Source organism: Eleutherodactylus coqui, chromosome 1 (assembly GCF_035609145.1).
Source record: "Eleutherodactylus coqui strain aEleCoq1 chromosome 1, aEleCoq1.hap1, whole genome shotgun sequence".
NCBI lineage: Eukaryota > Metazoa > Chordata > Amphibia > Anura > Eleutherodactylidae > Eleutherodactylus > Eleutherodactylus coqui.
Genome location: NC_089837.1, coordinates 485,808,717 through 485,823,870, shown reverse-complemented (window position 1 = coordinate 485,823,870; position 15,154 = coordinate 485,808,717). Strand labels below are relative to the sequence as shown.

Here is a 15,154-nt window from a genome sequence, read left to right as displayed (position 1 = left end):
TGCTAAGCACCACACTACCTCCAACAAAGCACAATCACTGCCTGCATGACACTCCACTGCCACTTCTCCTGAGTTACATGCTGCCCAACCGCACCCCCTCCCCCCCACAGCGCACACCAAACTGTCCCTGCGCAGCCTTCAGCTGCCCTCATGCCACACCACCCTCACGTCTATTTAGAAGTGCGTCTGCCACGACGAGGGACCGCAGGCACACACTGCACAGGGTTGGCACGGCTAGGTAGCGACCCTCTTTAATAGGGGCGGGGCGATAGCCCACAATGCTGTACAGAAGCAATGAGAAATACAATCCTGTGCCACCGCCATCAGGAGCTGCACACGTGGGCATAGCAATGGGGAACCTATGTGCCACACACTATTCATTCTGTCAAGGTGTCTGCATGCCCCAGTCAGACTGGTTATATGCACCTTAACAGTAACCGCGTTGGTGGTAATGTGGTGGTGACTGCGGACCTAGTACCACGGTTGTATTTTGTTGGTTTTCGGAATGCGGCCAGGATTAAGTGGGCCGTGGCGGGGGGATGGTGTGGGGGCTCTCGTTGTGTCGGTAAAGGTGAAATTCTTGGACTGCCACCAGACGAAGCAATGCAAAGACATTTGCCAAGAATGTTTTCCCTGTTGGAGGAGGAGGGGGATGTTTTTGAGGCACTACGTGTCCTCTCCACGTGTCCGTGGTTATATGCACCTTAACAGTAACCGCGTTGGTGGTAATGTGGTGGTGACTGCGGACCTAGTACCACGGTTGTATTTTGTTGGTTTTCGGAATGTGGCCAGGATTAAGTGGGCCGTGGTGGGGGGATGGTGGGGGGGCTCTCTAGTAGTGTCGGTAAAGGTGAAATTCTTGGACTGCCGCCAGACGAACCAATGCAAAGGCATTTGCCAACAATGTTTTCCCTGTTGGAGGAGGAGGGGGATGTTTTTGAGGCACTACGTGTCCTCTCCACGTGTCCGTGGTTATATGCACCTTAACAGTAACCGCGTTGGTGGTAATGTGGTGGTGACTGCGGACCTAGTACCACGGTTGTATTTTGTTGGTTTTCGGAATGTGGCCAGGATTAAGTGGGCCGTGGCGGGGGGATGGTGGGGGGGCTCTCTAGTAGTGTCGGTAAAGGTGAAATTCTTGGACTGCCGCCAGACGAACCAATGCAAAGGCATTTGCCAACAATGTTTTCCCTGTTGGAGGAGGAGGGGGATGTTTTTGAGGCACTACGTGTCCTCTCCACGTGTCCGTTCCATGTAAGCAATAGTAGCACTCAAGACAGGCCCCAGTAACAATTCTGAAGCAGCAGTATAGCGGGAGCGCAGTCTTCGTTCCATGTAAGCAATAGTAGCACTCAAGACAGGCCCCAGTAACAATTCTGAAGCAGCAGTATAGCGGGAGCGCAGTCTTCGTTCCATGTAAGCAATAGTAGCACTCAAGACAGGCCCCAGTAACAATTCTGAAGCAGCAGTATAGCGGGAGCGCAGTCTTCGTTCCATGTAAGCAATAGTAGCACTCAAGACAGGCCCCAGTAACAATTCTGAAGCAGCAGTATAGCGGGAGCGCAGTCTTCGTTCCATGTAAGCAATAGTAGCACTCAAGACAGGCCCCAGTAACAATTCTGAAGCAGCAGTATAGCGGGAGCGCAGTCTTCGTTCCATTTCAGTAGCCTTAGTATAGCCAAGGCACAAGTGACATTTATGTAGCTAAACTGTAGGCCAACCCCACACACCTTTCTGTACCATGAGTGCAGGCGAAGAACATAGAAATTACTATGATTACACTGTAGGTGAGGGCCCCAAAAAATTGGTGTACCAACAGTACTAATGTACCTCAGTAAAAATTGGCCATGCCCAATCAAGATGGCAGGTGAATCGCTTTGGTTAATGTGGCTTAAGTGGTAACTAGGCCTGGAGGCAGCCCAGTGTAACGAAAAATTGGTTCAAGTTAAAGTTCCAACGCTTTTAAGCTAATTGAAACTTAGAAAAATTGTTCAGAAAAATTATTTGAGTGAGCCTTGTGGCCCTAAGAAAAATTGCCCGTTCAGCGTGATTACGTGAGGTTTCAGGAGGAGGAGCAGGAGGAGGAGGAGGAGGAATATTAGACACAGATTGATGAAGCAGAAATGTCCCCGTTTTGGATGGTGAGAGAGAACGTAGCTTCCATCCGCGGGTGCAGCCTACGTATTGCTTACGTATCGCTGCTGTCCGCTGGTGGAGAACAGAAGTCTGGGGAAATCCAGCCTTTGTTCATCTTGATGAGTGTTAGCCTGTCGGCACTGTCGGTTGACAAGCGGCTACGCTTATCGGTGATGATTCCCCCAGCCGCACTAAACACCCTCTCCGACAAGACGCTAGCCGCAGGACAAGCAAGCACCTCAAGGGCATACAGGGCTAGTTCAGGCCACGTGTCCAGCTTCGACACCCAGTAGTTGTAGGGGGCAGAGGCGTCACCAAGGATGGTCGTGCGATCCGCTACGTACTCCCTCACCATCCTTTTGCAGTGCTCCCGCCGACTCAGCCGTGACTGGGGAGCGGTGACACAGTCTTGGTGGGGAGCCATAAAGCTGGCCAGGCCCTTAAAGACTGTTGCACTGCCTGGGATGTACATGCTGCTCGATCTACGCACATCCCCTGCAACATGGCCCTCGGAACTGCGCCTTCTGCCACTAGCGCTGTCGGCTGGGAATTTTACCATCAGCTTGTCCGCAAGGGTCCTGTGGTATAGCAACACTCTCGAACCCCTTTCCTCTTCGGGAATCAGAGTGGGCAGGTTCTCCTTATACCGTGGATCGAGCAGTGTGTACACCCAGTAATCCGTAGTGGCCAGAATGCGTGCAACGCGAGGGTCACGAGAAAGGCATCCTAACATGAAGTCAGCCATGTGTGCCAGGGTACCTGTACGCAACACATGGCTGTCTTCACTAGGAAGATCACTTTCAGGATCCTCCTCCTCCTCCTCCTCCTCCTCAGGCCATACACGCTGAAAGGATGACAGGCAATCAGCCGGTGTACCGTCAGCAGCGGGCCAAGCTGTCTCTTCCCCCTCCTCCTCATCCTCCTCATGCTCCTCCTCCTCCTCCTGTACGCGCTGAGAAATAGACAGGAGGGTGCCCTGACTATCCAGCGGCATACTGTCTTCCCCCGCCCCCGTTTCCGAGCGCAAAGCAGCTGCCTTTATGGTTTGCAGGGAATTTCTCAAGATGCATAGCAGAGGAATGGTGACGCTAATGATTGTAGCATCGCCGCTCACCACCTGGGTAGACTCCTCAAAATTACCAAGGACATGGCAGATGTCTGCCAACCAGGCCCACTCTTCTGAAAGGAATTGAGGAGGCTGACTCCCACTGCGCCGCCCATGTTGGAGTTGGTATTCGACTATAGCTCTACGCTGTTCATAGAGCCTGGCCAACATGTGGAGCGTAGAGTTCCACCGTGTGGGCACGTCGCACAGCAGTCGGTGCACTGGCAGCTTAAAGTGATGTTGCAGGGTGCGCAGGGTGGCAGCGTCCGTGTGGGACTTGCGGAAATGTGCGCAGAGCCGGCGCGCCTTTACGAGCAGGTCTGACAAGCGTGGGTAGCTTTTCAGAAAGCGCTGAACCACCAAATTAAATACGTGGGCCAGGCATGGCACGTGCGTGAGGCTGCCGAGCTGCAGAGCCGCCACCAGGTTACGGCCGTTGTCACACACGACCATGCCCGGTTGGAGGCTCAGCGGCGCAAGCCAGCGGTCCGTCTGCTGTGTCAGACCCTGCAGCAGTTCGTGGGCCGTGTGCCTCTTATCGCCTAAGCTGAGTAGTTTCAGCACGGCCTGCTGACGCTTGCCCACCGCTGTGCTGCCACACCGCGCGACACCGACTGCTGGCGACATGCTGCTGCTAACACATCTTGATTGTGAGACAGAGGAGGAGGAGGAGGAGGAGGGTGCTTTAGTGGAGGAAGCATAGACCTCCGCAGATACCAGCACCGAGCTGGGGCCCGCAATTCTGGGGGTGGGTAGGACGTGAGCGGTCCCAGGCTCTGACTCTGTCCCAGCCTCCACTAAATTCACCCAATGTGCCGTCAGGGAGATGTAGTGGCCCTGCCCGCCTGTGCTTGTCCACGTGTCCGTAGTTAAGTGGACCGTGGCAGTAACCGCGTTGGTGAGGGCGCGCACAATGTTGCGGGAGACGTGGTCGTGCAGGGCTGGGACGGCACATCGGGAAAAGTAGTGGCGACTGGGAACTGAGTAGCGCGGGGCCGCCGCCTCCATGATACTTTTGAAGGACTCCGTTTCCACAACCCTATACGGCAGCATCTCAAGGCTGATGAATTTTGCGATGCGGACGGTTAACGTTTGAGCGTGCGGGTGCGTGGCGGCGTACTTGCGCTTGCGCTCGAACACTTGCGCAAGCGACGGCTGAACGGTGCGCTGAACTACACTGCTGGATGGGGCCGAGGACAGCGGAGATGAGGGTGTGGGTGCAGGCCATGAGGCGGTAGTGCCTGTGTCCTGAGAGGGGGGTTGCATCTCAGTGGCAGGTTGGGGCACAGGGGGAGAGGCAGGGGTGCAAACCGGAGGCGGTGAACGGCCTTCGTCCCACCTTGTGGGGTGCTTGGCCATCATATGTCTGCGCATGCTGGTGGTGGTGAGGCTGTTGGTGTTGGCTCCCCGGCTGAGCTTTGCGCGACAAAGGTTGCACACCACTGTTCGTCGGTCGTCAGGCGTCTCTGTGAAAAACTGCCAGACCTTAGAGCACCTCGGCCTCCGCAGGGTGGCATGGCGCGAGGGGGCGCTTTGGGAAACACTTGGTGGATTATTCGGTCTGGCCCTGCCTCTACCCCTGGCCACTGCACTGCCTCTTGCAACCTGCCCTGCTGATGCCCTTGACTCCCCCTCTGAAGACCTGTCCTCCTGAGTAAGCGTTGCACACCAGGTGGGGTCAGTCACCTCATCGTCCTGCTGCTCTTCCTCCGAATCCTCTGTGCGCTGCTCCCTGGGACTTACTGCCCTTACTACTACCTCACTGCAAGACAACTGTGTCTGATCGTCATCGTCCTCCTCACCCACAGAAAGTTGTTGAGACAGTTGGCGGAAGTCCCCAGCCTCTTCCCCCGGACCCCGGGAACTTTCGAATGGTTGGGCATCAGTGACGATAAACTCCTCTGGTGGGAGAGGAACCGCTGCTGCCCAATCTAAGCAGGGGCCCGAGAACAGTTCCTGGGAGTGCTCCCGCTCCTGAGCAGGTGTTATTGTAGTGGAGTGAGGAGGCTGGGAGGAAGGAGGAGCAGCAGACAGAGGATTCGGATTGGCAGCAGTGGACGGCGCAGAACTGCGGGTAGACGATAGGTTGCTCGAAGCACTTTCTGCCATCCAGGACAGGACCTGCTCACACTGCTCATTTTCTAATAACCGTCTCCCGCGTGGACCCATTAATTGGGCGATGAATGTGGGGACGCCAGAAACGTGCCTCTCTCCTAATCGCGCAGCAGTCGGCTGCGACACACCTGGATCAGGAGCTTGGCCTGTGCCCACACCCTGACTTGGCCCTCCGCGTCCTCGGCCACGTCCACGTCCACGTCCTCTAGGCTTACCCCTACCCCTCAGCATGCTGTATTACCAGTGATTAGATTTCCCAGGCAGGAAATAAATTGGCGCAAGACTGCAGGCCAAATATAATTTTTGCCCTTTTTGGAAAACGAAAGGCCCCACTGCCTCTAGTGAATGAATTATCTAAGTTTAATAACTGTGCTGTGTCCCTGCTTATGTGTCACAGAACGTGAGGGTAGCAGAGTTATTAACTGTGGCAGAGCAGGTATTTTTTTTCCCAATTAAGGAAAGCAAATGGCGAACCCAGCAGTAAAGCGTAGCTGGCTGCGTATGATTTAGCAATGTTTTTCACGCAGCTCACACGTCTACACAGGCGTAAGGACGGACACAGGCTGGACAAATAGATTTGTTTTCAGTTTTTTCCCACCAACAGGCAGCACTGCGTATATTCAATGAACCTGCGAAGTTTAATAACTGCGCTGTGTCCCTGCTTATGTGTCACAGAACGTGAGGGTAGCAGAGTTATTATAACTCTTGGAGAGCAGGTATTTTTTTCCCCAATTAAGGAAAGCAAATGGCGAACCCAGCAGTAAAGCGTAGCTGGCTGCGTATGATTTAGCAATGTTTTTCACGCAGCTCACACGTCTACACAGGCGTAAGGACGGACACAGGCTGGACAAATAGATTTCTTTTCAGTTTTTTCCCACCAACAGGCAGCACTGCGTATATTCAATGAACCTGCGAAGTTTAATAACTGCGCTGTGTCCCTGCTTATGTGTCACAGAACGTGAGGGTAGCAGAGTTATTATAACTCTTGGAGAGCAGGTATTTTTTTTCCCAATTAAGGAAAGCAAATGGCGAACCCAGCAGTAAAGCGTAGCTGGCTGCGTATGATTTAGCAATGTTTTTCACGCAGCTCACACGTCTACACAGGCGTAAGGACGGACACAGGCTGGACAAATAGATTTGTTTTCAGTTTTTTCCCACCAACAGGCAGCACTGCGTATATTCAATGAACCTGCGAAGTTTAATAACTGCGCTGTGTCCCTGCTTATGTGTCACAGAACGTGAGGGTAGCAGAGTTATTATAACTCTTGGAGAGCAGGTATTTTTTTCCCCAATTAAGGAAAGCAAATGGCGAACCCAGCAGTAAAGCGTAGCTGGCTGCGTATGATTTAGCAATGTTTTTCACGCAGCTCACACGTCTACACAGGCGTAAGGACGGACACAGGCTGGACAAATAGATTTCTTTTCAGTTTTTTCCCACCAACAGGCAGCACTGCGTATATTCAATGAACCTGCGAAGTTTAATAACTGCGCTGTGTCCCTGCTTATGTGTCACAGAACGTGAGGGTAGCAGAGTTATTATAACTCTTGGAGAGCAGGTATTTTTTTTCCCAATTAAGGAAAGCAAATGGCGAACCCAGCAGTAAAGCGTAGCTGGCTGCGTATGATTTAGCAATGTTTTTCACGCAGCTCACACGTCTACACAGGCGTAAGGACGGACACAGGCTGGACAAATAGATTTGTTTTCAGTTTTTTCCCACCAACAGGCAGCACTGCGTATATTCAATGAACCTGCGAAGTTTAATAACTGCGCTGTGTCCCTGCTTATGTGTCACAGAACGTGAGGGTAGCAGAGTTATTATAACTCTTGGAGAGCAGGTATTTTTTTCCCCAATTAAGGAAAGCAAATGGCGAACCCAGCAGTAAAGCGTAGCTGGCTGCGTATGATTTAGCAATGTTTTTCACGCAGCTCACACGTCTACACAGGCGTAAGGACGGACACAGGCTGGACAAATAGATTTCTTTTCAGTTTTTTCCCACCAACAGGCAGCACTGCGTATATTCAATGAACCTGCGAAGTTTAATAACTGCGCTGTGTCCCTGCTTATGTGTCACAGAACGTGAGGGTAGCAGAGTTATTATAACTCTTGGAGAGCAGGTATTTTTTTTCCCAATTAAGGAAAGCAAATGGCGAACCCAGCAGTAAAGCGTAGCTGGCTGCGTATGATTTAGCAATGTTTTTCACGCAGCTCACACGTCTCCACAGGCGTAAGGACGGACAGAGGCTGGACAAATAGATTTGTTTTCAGTTTTTTCCCACCAACAGGCAGCACTGCGTATATTCAATGAACCTGCGAAGTTTAATAACTGCGCTGTGTCCCTGCTTATGTGTCACAGAACGTGAGGGTAGCAGAGTTATTATAACTCTTGGAGAGCAGGTATTTTTTTCCCCAATTAAGGAAAGCAAATGGCGAACCCAGCAGTAAAGCGTAGCTGGCTGCGTATGATTTAGCAATGTTTTTCACGCAGCTCACACGTCTCCACAGGCGTAAGGACGGACACAGGCTGGACAAATAGATTTCTTTTCAGTTTTTTCCCACCAACAGGCAGCACTGCGTATATTCTATGAATAATAACTGTGTTGTGGCCCTGCCTATACAATTCTTTCCCTGCAGTATCAATGGAGGGTGCAATGCTCTGCAGAGGCGATTTTGAGAAGCCCAAAAAAAATGCAGCACAGCCAACAGCAGCCTGGACAGTACTGCACACGGATAAATATGGCCCTAGAAAGGACCGTTGAGGTTCTTGAAGGCTACACTCACTCCTAACACTCTCCCTGCCTATGCAGCACTTCTGTCCCTAATGCCAGGTGCAACGGTCTGCAGAGGCGATTTTGAGAAAGAAAAAAAAATCCCACTGCTAACAGCAGCCAACACACAGCTATCAGTGGCCCTAATAAGGACCTTTGGGGGGTCTTGAAGCCTACACTAACTACCAATTCTTTCCCTACAGCAGCTCCGGTATAAACAGCACTGTCCCTCATCTAACTCACACCGCATCTGAGGCGAGCCGCGGGAGGGGCCGACTTTTATATTAGGCGAACACCTGATCTCGCCAGCCACTCACAGCAGGGGGGTGGTATAGGGCTTAAACGTTGCAGGGGGAAGTTGTAATGCCTTCCCTGTCTTTCAATTGGCCAGAAAAGCGCGCTAACGTCTCAGGGAAGGAAGTGAAAGTAACCAGAACACCGCATGGTGTTCGTCACGAATAACGAACATCCCGAACACCCTAATATTCGCACGAATATCAAGCTCGGACGAACGCGTTCGCTCATCTCTAATGTACACCCAAACACTTCTTGGGGTTTAGGCTGTGTATTCTGTGCCCGCAGCCTCCACCAATAGCAGTCCAATTAAGTGTTTTGGTTTATATATATATATATATATATATATATATATATATATATATATATATATATATATATAACCAGAGGAGCATTTGTGAAGCAATTAATCACTCGTGCAGCTGGGAGGACTTGTATTGTAAAAAAAAAAAAAAAATGTTCTCTATTGTATCATTTCATCTCCGTTCATGTTCCTTCATTATGCTTATTGCTGTTTATTTCATTTATGCCGTTCTCTATTGCGTTTGCAAAGTATGATTTTGTCAGCATGGCCACCCACCAGTATCCGGTTATTCTCAGCCACACATGAATGCTATAAATGTACTTCAGCCGTTCTCTACGTACTTGGCACACACATATAGACGTTTTCTAAAGATCTGCCTGTGGGCCCCTACTTAATCATTTGTGCTCTAGTAATTTACTGGCTTAGAGGCTTCTGCTGTTGTAGAAAACACATGTAGCAGACCTTCCATAATCTTAACCCCTAGGATATTATATACTTAATTTGATTCTCTATCTGTGTTGTCTTTTTAATGTTATCCACTGTTTTCTTCTGTTCTGATGGCTGCCCTTCGGATAGGCTGACCTCTGCTCTCCAAATGACATCCTGCAATTGAATATTCGGCAAACTCAAAAGACTGTTGATGCTCTTCTGGCTGTGGGAGAGAAAATCCCACCTTCACCTACTTTCTTATTCTCCTGGGACCTGATAGGCTTTTTTCTCTTGCACATACTCCTTTTTGTATTAATGTATCTAAGCTATCATTGGAATGCAGTGTCGGCATAAACTATTTGCATGTGCACACTTGCATCTGTAGCTCTGGATATTTAAAGGTACACCTCTTATTATCCTTTTAGCTTTCGCTTTTTTTTTTTTAAGGCACTTTCTGTGGCTTCGCTGGTCCTTATAACAGCACTATAGTGTCATGTTTTAACTATCACAATTTCTGTGAGGTTAACTTAAAAAAAAAAAATCTTGATATTTGTATAGCGCCAACTTATTCCACAGCACTTTCAAGTGATTTATTATCCCGTACCAAGCTGGATACTTATTTTACCGACCTGGATGATGGAAGTCACCCTGGAGCTGGCTACCTGAACCAAGCAGGGATTGAACCTGCAACCTTCAGGTTGTGAGCGAGAAAATGCATTTCTGCTGCCTTAACATTCTGCGCCACATAAGGCTCATGTTAAAGGGAACACGTTACCAGGAAAGATTACAAGATGATAGATGTCTTCAGTACTTGGAAATAGGGTTGTCCAGTTGTAAAGTATTGATGGTCTAACTATTGATAGGTCATCAATAGTAGATTGGTAGGGGTCTGCAACCAGGGACCCCTACTCTTCAGCTGTTTGCTAGGCCAGAGTGAATTTACGCAGCAAATAAATTCATTTCCACTGCAATGGTCTGGGAATTTTTGCCTGCACTACCAAGCCAGACCACTACAATGGGAACAGAGCTGTCTGCTTCCTGCACACCTCAACATCATGCTCAAGCTGATCAGGAAGGGTTCCAAGCAGTAGACCCCCGCCGATCAACTATTGTTGACCTATCCTAAGAATAGGCCATCAATAGTTTACAACTGGACAACCCCTTTAATATTGGCAGCCTATTTCCTATAGGCTATAAATTACTTCATTGACCATATAAGAGTGTATATCATATGAGCAAGAAAATTGTGCGAGTTTAGTGTGTTGCGAGATACACAAAACGTGCATGATGATACACCCATTGCAAAGAATAGAACATGCAGATGTGTGATCTCCCGTGCATCACACAGCACACGGACAAAGGTGAGGCCGGTGCGCTCTCGCTCGTGTGAATGCACCCTTAGACTATGGTCAATGGTGGTCTATTAATCCTATTCACGTAGCATAGTTTGAAAACTGTACGGTGGGTTTCAAAACTGCAACATGCCCTATTGGCTTCAATGATGAAAACTGCAGCATTGAAAACAGTGCAGTAATGAGTGTGGCTTTTTATTGCAAATGTAGCCTTAGGGAAGCAGACGGGAGCCGCTGACTCTTCCCCGTTTGTAGAATTGGTCTATAGGGAATAGTCCCCATGTACCAATCACACTTTTAGGAAATAGAAACCTAGAAAGTTTATCACCCATATCACAAAGTCAGCGGAACTATTCATGTTTTATTCTGTTTTCCATAATCTTACCCGAAGGAAATTCACAGACATTTTATGGGTATCAAAAATTACTTTTAGGTTTTGGCACATCTTCAATTCTGCAAATACTCTGAGAATAAAAAGTAGAGTTGAATATAGAGACAGTTATTTTCTATGAAGTCTGTCTTCATTATTAGAACGAAAGCAGACTAGATTTTTGTATACATCTGGTTTCACTTCTGCGTCGGGGGGACCGGTTCCTATTCCGTTTAGGGAGCAGGAAAGGGGAATCCCCTGGTCGAATGACTCCGTCTTATGATGGATCTGAACAGCACCCAACGGACTTTATTGACTATAATAGGGTCCGTTCGCTTAGCTGCCCAACTTTTAGCCGGAAGATCTGTTTTTTGTTTTTTTTTATGCCAGATCTGCGACGGAACCTCCAACCGGAGGATCCAACGCAGATGTGAATCCACCCTAATATTATATTTGCTTTCAATTAATGTTTTATAATAAACCAACAAGTAAACACGATGACGGGTGGAAGCCATGTAAAACGCCAAGGATCTCCTCTGCTTGTTGTGGCTTTGGCACAGCATGACCTGCATTCAGCTACTGCAGATGAGGATGAGCATGGTAGCATGCTGTCTGTGTCTGGCAACCATAATCACATTCCCATGCTGCTCATTGACATTTTGTGCATGCAGTAAACTAATGCCACACCATAGATGCATATTTTGTTATTCATTTCATTCTATTATTGCAGAAATGTCTAGAATATACAGTATTTGCATTGTTACAGTGACCTCTTTAACGGCCTTTATGGCATTCAGTTATGTCAATGAAGTAAATAGACATTTGAATCCCCCCCCTGGTGTGAGCAATGCATGGCTGCTGCCCTCATAAGCTGCAAGAGGGTTTCAGATGTTTATGGATACTTCTACAGAAACTTATGCTGTGATCACAATTAGTGAAGAAAATGTCAAGATAATTGGGAGCTAAAGATAACATCACTTTGTATAGGTATGAAATATACAGCTTTTAAAACGAATGTCTGCATTTTTAAATGAAATAATTGATATTTTACAGCTTATTACATTAAAGCTAAAATTCATTTAAATCACCTTTTTCCTTTTTATGGAAGGAAAGGTTAAAAATAGGGGGAAATTTACTAAGACCGGCATTTCCAATGTCTGTTTTAGTATAAGTTTCACGGCCGTACAATGCGATTAATATATGAAGAGTCACAGTCCTATTCCTATATTAGATGCATCTCGTCTCCTCTGCACGCTGACATGGAAAGTTATGCCAGCTAGGAACTGGTGTAAATTATACATAAATCTGTCAGTCACAGGCGTCCACCTCCCCCCGCAAGCCCCATCCACTTTTTATGAAAGTAGCGAGGCCAGTTCAGAAAGTTGTTACTAAATTTATGGCAAGCGGAACTTGCTCAAAATTTGAGACCTTTTTATTCTGAATCCTGAAACATCGTTCTTTGTAAGTGTACCTATTTTCTATAGTTCAATCCAGCCCATAATTTGTGCATTTTTTCGTATTTACACTTATTACAAAAAATATTTTTGTATCTGTAGATCTTTCAAGACAAGTGTTAGAATAGCGCCACTTGTTTCTATTCTATGACCTCCTTAGTAATTGTTCCCAGGTGGTCACACATGCTCAGTCTTGCTTCTCTTCTTTCTCTGTTCTACTCGGTATGTGGAGGAAACCCCGGTGTGGCGAGTGGCTGCTTCTGAAATAGTGTGATATGAAAATACTGCAGGGAAGCGAGAGTGAATAGGATTGTTCAACTTAGAACATTTACTGAGGCGGACCGAACACAGAAAGCCTCTTCAATAGAATCAGGAGGTATTCTGCCACCCATGTATGAGTGAACCCTACTTAATGTGGGGAGTGATAGGAGAAGTCAATATCCATCACTGTCTCTCCAAAGCAGTTGTATGTAAAGACTCCCGGAAGGAGGATGCAATGGTGAACTTCAGGAAGTATCTTTGACTGTACCTTGAGGAGTGAAGTAAATGGAGTCAAAAGAAAAGCCTCTCTCCAGATCTATTCTTAGCGAAAACAAGATGGCAGTGCCCAGGGGAGCCGGATATGACCTCACAGGAAACAGGAAGGGTTACATGTGGAAAGGGAGTAGGGTAGTTTACAGTAACAAATATACATGAAACAAATATAGCAACGGTTACAATGTGGCAGAGAATCACAAGAATATGAGTAAGGAATACGAATAGTTCTGCTTATTAGCTGTGGCGCTATTGTAACATTAACCCTGGAATATTTGGGGATATAAAAAGCAGGTGGCGCTATTCTAACAGTCCTGGAATACCTAAGAATAGAATAGCGCCACCTACTTTTTATATTCTTAGATATTCCAGGACTGTTAGAATAGCGCCACCTGCTTTTTATAACATTCCTGAAATATCTGAGAATATAAAAAGCAGGTGGCGCTCTTCTAACAATAGCCTTGGAATATGTGGAGATATAAAAAGCAGGTGGCGCTATTCTAACAATAGCCTTGGAATATCTGGAGATATAAAAAGCAGGTGGCGCTATTCTAACAATAGCCTTGGAATATCTGGAGATATAAAAAGCAGGTGGCGCTATTCTAACAATAGCGTCGGAATATCTGGAATTATAAAAAGCAGGTGGCGCTATTCTAACAATAGCGTCGGAATATCTGGAATTATAAAAAGCAGGTGGCGCTATTCTAACAATAGCCTCGGAATATCTGGAGATATAAAAAGCAGATGGCGCTATTCTAACAATAGCCTTGAAAAATGGTGCAGTAAAATGATACATTTATGTTCTGTGGGTCAGTACAATTACAGCTACCATATTTGCAGTCATGTGTATTGGTACTAATTCGGGGAATGTACGATTTTTTTCAGTTTCTTTTTATTTAATTTTTTTTATTGGAGATTGAGTGATCATAAAAGTGCAATTGGGTTTTTTTTTGTTTTATTTAAGCGGTTGTTAATCATGCAGGATTAATACATCAATATTTTAATAAATTGGACCGTCACAGATGTAGTGATACCAATTTTAGATGGTTAAAAACTTTTTTGTTGCGACAACTGGGAAAAGTTTTTTTTTTTTTTCCCTAGACTTTTCATGTTTTTTATTTTACTAATAAAAAAAAGTATCTTATTAAAAATATCTTTTAATTATGTTTTTAAAAAAAATTTATTTATTAAGGCCCATTTAGACGCAGTGATTCTTGCTCAAAATCGCTCAAAGCCGTCTTTTGAGCGAGAATCGTTGGGTCTAACTGCACGGACATGGTGCGGTTTTTGTTAACGATTCATTTATCGTTGTTTTTCAGCAAGCTGAAAGAGAACAATGAGCCTTATCAGTGCCGCACTCTGAGTTCTCATTGTTTGCGCTGGTATCCCGCTTGGAGAACTCAGCCGGAGTATGAAGTAGACAGCGGTCCAGCTGTGTTCTGCATAAGCTGCTCAGAGCACTCAGCTGTATACCAGCTGTGCTCTCTGTGAACACAGCCGGAGTATGAAGAAGACAGCGTTCCAGCTGTGTTCTGCATAATCCGCTCGGAGCACTCAGCTGTATACCAGCTGTGCCTTCCGTGAACACAGCAGGATTATGCAGAAGACAGCGCTACAGCTGTGTTCTGCATACCTCGCTCAGAGAGCTTAGCTGTATACCAGCTGTGTGCTCCGTGAACACAGCTGGAGTATGCAGAAGACAGCGCTCCTGCTGTCCTCTGTATACCTCGCTCGGAGCGCTCAGCTGTACACCAGCTGTGCGCTCCGTGAACACAGCAGGAGTATGCGGAAGACAGCGTTCCAGCTGTCTTCTGTATACCCCACTTGGAGCGCTCAGATGTATAGCAGCTGAGCATTCCGAAAAGAAAACAGCTGTATACAGAAGACAAGCGGCCCCGCTCGTCTTCTGCATACCCCGCTCGGAGCGCTCAGCAGTATCCCAGCTGAGAACCTCGAGAAGACAACAGCTATATGCAGAAGATAGTGGTCCCGCTTGTCTTTTGCATACAGCGTGAGCCTTAATTTTCCCACTTATGCAAAGTGAACATTCAAAACTAGTCCCCAAAACAGACTTGCGATATATTGTGTATACACAGCATAATGTAATACTACAGTATTGCATTATGATGTATTTTAACAGGCTGCCTATTAAAGACATGCCACAGGCAAGTCCATAATATGCAAATAATCATGGCAGCCCTAGGCACATTCAGAAGGCCCAAGGCTGTCATTACACTCGGATGATACCCCCACAATTTTATTGTGGGGGAACCATTTGGGGCATTTAAATACCG

At 47.2% G+C, this 15,154-nt stretch overlaps 1 protein-coding gene across 2 annotated transcripts in view; it reads left to right on the top strand.

Annotated features, from left to right (window-relative positions):
• The window catches only part of LRCH1 (leucine rich repeats and calponin homology domain containing 1), a 204,805-nt gene that overhangs the window by 161,463 nt on the left and 28,188 nt on the right, over window positions 1-15,154 (top strand). The window lies entirely within an intron of this gene.